Below are 6,122 nucleotides of genomic sequence, written 5' to 3'. Positions count from 1 at the left end.
CTATGTCACCAGGGGTCCAGGGGACTCCACCCTCTAGGGGGGAGACCCCTCCAACTAGGGTGTGGGGGGAGATTCCACCACGCCATGGTCGAGGTGACTCCCCTCTCTAGGGGGGAGTCCCCTCCAACCTGGGTGTAGGGGGGAGCTCCCACCGCACCCAGTGTCTAGGGGATGCCCCCTCTAGGGGGTGATGACTCCAACCTTGGTGTCAGGGGATGCTCATATATTATCGCACCCAGGGTCGAGGGGATTTCACCCTCTAGGGGGAAGATCCCTCCAACCTGGGTGTCTGCAGGAGCTCCCACGTCACACAGGGTCGTGGGGACTCCACCCTCTAGCGGGGAGACCCCAACAACCTGGGTGTCTGGAGGAGCTCCCTCCGCCCCGAGGCTCCAAGGGACTTTCCCCTCTAGTGGGGAGATTCCTCTAACCTGGTTGTTGAGGGGATTCCTTCCTAAGGAGGGAGACCCCTTCAACCTGAGTGTCGGATGGAGCTCCTACTGCCCCCAGGGTCGAGGGGACTCCCCGATATAGGGGGGAGTCCCATCAAACTTGGGTATCAGGGGGACCACCAGCCGAGGTCGAGGAAACTCAGCCCTCTAGGGGGGAGACTCCTCCAATCTGGGTGTCCTGGAAAGCTACCACTGTGCTGAGGGTCTAGGGAACTCCTCTCTCTAGAGGGGAACCCCCTCCAACCTGAGTGTTGGAGGGAGCTCCCACCATGCCCATGGTCGAGGGGACTCCCCCCACTATGGAGGAGACCCCTCCAACCTGTGTGTGGTGGGGGAGCTCCCACTGCCCCCAGGGTCGACGGTATTCCCTTCTATAGGTGGGAGATGACTTCAACCTGGGTGTGTGTGTGTGGGGGAGATCCCACCGCACTCAGGGTCGATGGGATTCCCACCTCTAGGGGGGAGGACCCTCCAAATTAGGTGTAGGGGCGAGCTTATATAGCATCACACCTAGGGTCGAGGGGACTCCCTCCTCTAGGGGGTCGACCTTCCAACCTGGGCATAAGGGGGAGCTCATATATCATCGCACCCAGGGTCGGGGACTCGTCCCTCTAGGAAGGAGACCCCCCAACCTTGGGTGTGGGGGGCAATTCCACCACGCCATGGTCGAGGCGACTCTCCCTTCTATGTCAGGGAAGATCCCACTGCACCTAGGGGCGAGGGAGCTCCCACCTCTAGGGGAGAGACCCCCCCCCCAACCTGGGTGTCCAAGGGAGCTCCCACTGCACCCAGGGTCCAGGAGAATCTGCCTTTAGGGGGGAGACTCCAACACTCCCTCTAGGGGGAGACAGCCCCATCCTGGCTGTCGGAGGTAGCTCCCACCTAACCGAGGGTTGAGGTGACTCCCCTCCCTAGGGAGGAGACCCCCCAACCTGGGTGTTGGAGGGAGCTCCCACCACACCCAGGGTCAAGGGGACTGCCCCCTCCTATACCATTGCAACCAGGGTCGAGGGGAATCTCCCCTCTAGAAGGGAGACCCCTACATCTGGGTGTCAGGGGGAGCTCCTACCGCACCCAGGGTTGAGAGGACTCACCCCTCTAGGGGCGAGACACCTCCAACCTGAGTTTTGGTGTGTGATTCCACTGTGCCAATGGTCGAGGGAACTCCTCTCTCTAGGGTGGAGACCCCTCCTATCAGGGTGTCTGGGGAAGCTCACACTGCACCCAGGGTAGAGGGGAATCACCCCTCTAGGGGGGAGAACCCTCCAACTTGGGTGTTAGGGGGAGCTTCCACCACACCCAAGGTCGAGGGGACTCCTGTCTCTAGTGGGGAGACCCCCCAACCTTTGTGGGGGAGCTCCCACCGCACCCCTGTTTGAGGGAACTCCACACTCTTAGAGGAAGACCCCTCCAATGTGGGTGTTCGGGGAAGCTTCCACTGCACTCAGGGTCAGGAGACGCCCCCCTATAGAGGTGAGACTTCTCTAACCTGGGCAGAGGGGGAAGCTCTCTCCCAGGGTTGAGGGGATTCCCCTCTCTAGGAAGGAGAACCCTCCAACCTGGGAGTCAGGGGGAGTTTCCACAGCACCCAGGATCGAGGGACTCCCCCCTCTATGGGCAAGACCCTTCCAACCTGGGTGGCGAGGGGTGCTCCCGATGCACCCAGGGTCGATGGGCCACCCCCCTCTAGGGGGGAGATCTCTCCAACCTGGGTTAGGGGGGAGAATCCACTACACCCAGGGTCGAAAGTTCTCCTCCTCTAGGATGGAGACCCCCCGACCTGGATGTCTGGGGGAGCTCCCACCACACCCAGTGTCTAGGGGACTCCCCTTCAGGGGCGGGACCCCTCCATCCAGGGTGTCAGGGGGAGCTCCCACTGCACCTGAGTCAATGGGACTCCCCGATCTAGGGGCGAGACCCCTCCAACCTGGGTGTTGGGGGTAGCTCCAACGCACCCAGGGTCGAGGGGACACCTCCTCTAGGGGCGTGACCCCTACAACCTGGGTGTTGGGGGGAGCCCTTATACCATGGCCCCCTGGGTCGAGTGGACTCCCCCATCTCGGGGGAAGACCCCTCCAACCTGTCTTTCAGGAGGAGCACACGCTGCACCCAGGGCCGAGGGGCCATCCCCCTCTACAGGGGGGGGGTGACACCTCCAACCTAGGTGTCGGGGGGAGTTCCCAACACACCCAAGTTCGAGGAGCCTTCCTCCTCTAGGTGGGAACCCCTCCAACCTAGGTGTCAGGGTGTGCTCCCGAAGCACCAATGGTCGAGGGGCCTTCCTCCTCTAGGTGGGAGACACCTCCAACATGGGTGTAGGAGGGGAGTCCCCACTGCACCCAGGGTCGAAGGGACTCCCCCCTCTAGGGGTGAAACCCCTCCAACCTCCAACCTGGGTGTCTGGGGGAGCCCTTATGCCATCACACTCACGTATGAGAGGATTCCCCCATCTAGGGGGTAGACCCCTCCAACCTGAGTTGGGAGGAGATTCCGCAGCACCCAGGGTCAAGGAGTCTCCCCTCTCTAGGGGGGAGACACCTCCAACCTAGGTGACTTGGGAGCTTCTGACACACCCAAGGTCGAAGGGCCTTCCTCCTCTATTGGGGAGACCCTTCCAACCTGGGTGTTGGAAGGAGCTCCCGCTGCACCCAGGGTCTAGGGGCCTTCCCCCTCTATGATGGAGACCTCCCAACCTGGGTGTCGGGGAGAGCTCCCACAGCACCCAGGGTCTAGGGGACTCCCCTCCCCCCCAGGGGCGAGAATTCTCCAACCTAGGTATCAGGGAGAGCTCCCACCTCACCCAGGATTTAGGGGACTCCCCCTATCTAGGGGCGAGAATCCTCCAACCTGGGTGATGGGGTTAGTTCCCACCACACCCAGGGTTAAGGGGACTCCCCTTCAGGGGTGGGACCCCTCCAACCTGGGTGTGTGGGGGGACTCCCACTGCACCCAGGGTTGATGGGACTCCCCCCTGTAGGGGAGAGACCCCTCCAACCTGGGTGTTGGGGGGAGCTCCCACCGCACCCAGGGTTGAGGGGACTGCCCCCTCTAGGTGTGAGAACCTTACAACCTGGGTATCAGGGGGAGCCCTTATACCATTGCCTCCATAGTCGAGAGGATTGCCCCATCTAGGGGGGAGACCCTCCAACCTGTGGGTTGGGGGGAGCTCCCACAACACCTAGGGTCGAGGGGCTACCCCTCTCTAGGGGGAGACACCTCCAACCTAGGTGTTGGATGGAGCTCTCGAGGCAGCCAGGGTCGAGGGGCCTTCCTCCTCAACGTGGAAGACCCCTCCAACCTAGGTGTCGGGGGTGCTCCAAAGCACCCAGGGTTGAGGGGCCTCCCTCCTCTAGGGGGGAGACCCCTCCAACCTAGGTGTCAGGGGGAATTCCCGCCCACCCTGGGGCGAAGGGCTTCACCCCTCTAGGAAGGGAATCACCCCCAACCTGGGTGTCACGGGGAGCTCCTGCCGCACCCAGGGTTGACAGGACTATCACCTCTAGGGGAAAGACCCCCCAAAATGGGTGTTGGGGGGAGCTAAACCCACACCCAGGGTCTAGGTGACTCCCCTTCTAGGGGCAATACCCCTCCAACCTGGGTGTTAGGGGGATCTCCCTCTGCACCCAGGGTCTAGGGGACTACCACCCTCTAGGGGTGATAACCCTCCATTCTGGGTATCGGGGGGAGATCCCACCACACCCATGGTAAAGGGGATTCCTCTTCTAGGGGCAAGACCCCTCCAACCTGGGTATCAGGGGAGGTACCACCTCACCCAGGGTCGAGGGGACTCCCCCGTCTAGGGCTGAGACCCCTCCAAGCTGGGTTTTGGGGGATCTCCCACCACACCCAGGATCGAGGTGACTCTCCCATCTAGGGGCAAGACCCCTCCAACCTGTGTGTTGGGGAGAGTTTTCTTCTGCACCCAATGTTGAGGGAACTCCTCTCTCTAGGGGCGAGGCCCCTCCAATCTGGGTGTCTGGGGGGGGAGCTCTTATAACCACAACTAGGGTTGAGGGGACTCCTCTTTCTAGTGGTGAGACACCTCACACCTGGTTGTAGGGGGGAGATCCCACTGCACCCAGAGTGGAGGGGCCTCCCCCCAATAGGAGGGAGACCCATCCAACCTAGGTGTTGGGGGGAGCTCCCACCACACCCAGGGTCAAGGGAACCCCCTCTAGGGCCAAAAACTCTCCAGCCAGGGTGTTGTGGGGAGCTCCCACTGCCCCCATGGTTGAGGGTATTTCCCTTCTAGGGGTGAGACCCATCCAAACTGGGTGTCGGGGGAGCTCCCACCACACCTAGGGTCAATGGGCCTCCCCCCTCTAGGCACAAGACCCCTCCAACCTGGGTGTCGGGGCGAGCTCCCACACCACCCAGGGTCGAGGGGACTCCTCCCTCTAGGGGTGAGACCCCTCCAATTTGGGTGTTGGGGGGAGACCTTATACCATCGCACCAAGAGTCGAGAGGTCTCTCCCATCTAGGGGTGAGACCCCTCCAACCTGGGTGTTGGGGGGAGCTCCCATGGTACGCGGGGTCAAGGAGACTTCACCCTCTAGGGGTGAGACCTATCCAACCTTGGTGTTCGGGGGGAGATCACACCGCACCCAGTGTCAAGGGGACTCCTCCTCTAGGGGGTAGACCCCCCCAACATGGGTGTCAGGTGGAGCTCTAGCCGCACCCAGGATCAAGGATACTACCCCTCCAGGGGAGAGACCTCTCCAACCTGGGTGTTGCGGGGAACTCCCACTGCACCCAGGGTCGAGGGGACTCCTACGTCTAGTGGTGAGACTCCTCCAACCTGTGTGTCGGGGAAGCTCCCACCACACCCTGGTTTGAGCGGATTCCCCCCTCTAGGGATGAGACCCCTCAAAATTAGGTGTTGCGAGGAGCTCCCACCACATCTAGGGTCGCAGGGCCTCCCCCTTCTAGGTGGGAGAAACATTCCAACCTGGGTGTCGGGGGAAGCTTCCATTGCACCCATGGTCAAGTTGACTCTCCCTTTTAAGTGCGACACCCCTCCAACCTGGGTGTCGGGGGTACCTTCCTATGTACCCAGGGTCGAGGGGACTCCCCCCCTCTATCAGAAAGACCCCTCCAACCTGGGTGACGAGTGTAGCTCCCACCACACCCAAGGTCAAGGGGACTCCCCTGTCGAGGGGACTCCCACGTCTAGGGGTGAGACCCCTGAATCCTGGGTGTTGAGGTAGCTCCCACTGCATTCTGGGTCGAGGGGCCTCCATTCTCTAGTGGGGAGACCCGTCCAACCTGGGTATCGTGGGGAGTTTCCAAAGCACCCAGGGTCGAAGGGCCTCCCATCTCAAGGGGGGAGACCACTTCAACCTGGGTGTTAGGGGGATCTCCCACCGCACCCAGGGTTGAGGGTCCTTTCCCCTCTTGGGGGGAGACCCCTCCAACCTGGGTGTTGGAGGGAGCTCCCACTGCAGCAAGGGATAAGGGGCCTCCCCACTCTAGGGGGGAAACCCTTCCAATCTAGGTGTAAGGGGGAGCTCATATACCACAGCACCCAGTGTCAAGGGGCCTCCACCATCTAGGGGCTAGACCCCTCCAACCTGGGTGTTGGGGGGAGCACCTACCGCACCCAGGGTCGAGGGGACTCCCCCCCTCTAGGGGCAAGACCTCTCTAACCTGGGTGTCAGGGGTAGCTCCCAC

The sequence above is a fragment of the Marmota marmota genome, unplaced genomic scaffold, assembly GCF_001458135.2.
Source record: "Marmota marmota marmota unplaced genomic scaffold, marMar, whole genome shotgun sequence".
NCBI lineage: Eukaryota > Metazoa > Chordata > Mammalia > Rodentia > Sciuridae > Marmota > Marmota marmota.
This window is presented reverse-complemented; position numbering follows the sequence as displayed.